The following is a 490-nucleotide window of genomic DNA, read 5'->3' as shown; positions in this document are numbered from 1 at the left end:
ACCGAGCGGCGCGTGCCGCCCACGCGGGACCGAACAGAACCGGGGACACCCAGCATATGGGCCTGGGGGGAGGGGGCGCTCATTTATTCGCAGTTATTTGTGGGGGTGGGTGCTCCCCGGGGAAGCAAAGGTCACACACACACACACACACACACACACACACACACACGCTCAGGACTGCCTCTCGGGGCTTCTGGTCTTAAAAAGACGCGTTTACAAATGGTGATCATGCAACCAGGAAGGGGCAGAGAGGGGGAGGGAGATAATTAGAGAGAGAGAGAGAGAAGGAGAGAGAGAGAGAGAGAGAGAGAGAGAGAGAGAGAGAGAGAGAGAGGCGGTCTCCGAGGAGGCGCTGGGTCCGACTACCCACAACTCCTCGCATTCAGGTGCGAAGAAAAGCATCGCCAACCCGGAGGGATGGGGGGTGGGGTCAGACGGGGCCGCCGAAGCGCCCGGACACGCAGGCGTCGCCCCAAGTCCTCCCATCCCT

This window comes from Myotis davidii, unplaced genomic scaffold, assembly GCF_000327345.1.
Source record: "Myotis davidii unplaced genomic scaffold, ASM32734v1 scaffold875, whole genome shotgun sequence".
Lineage (NCBI taxonomy): Eukaryota > Metazoa > Chordata > Mammalia > Chiroptera > Vespertilionidae > Myotis > Myotis davidii.
The sequence above is the reverse complement of the archived record's forward strand: the minus strand, read 5'-3'. Positions refer to the sequence as shown.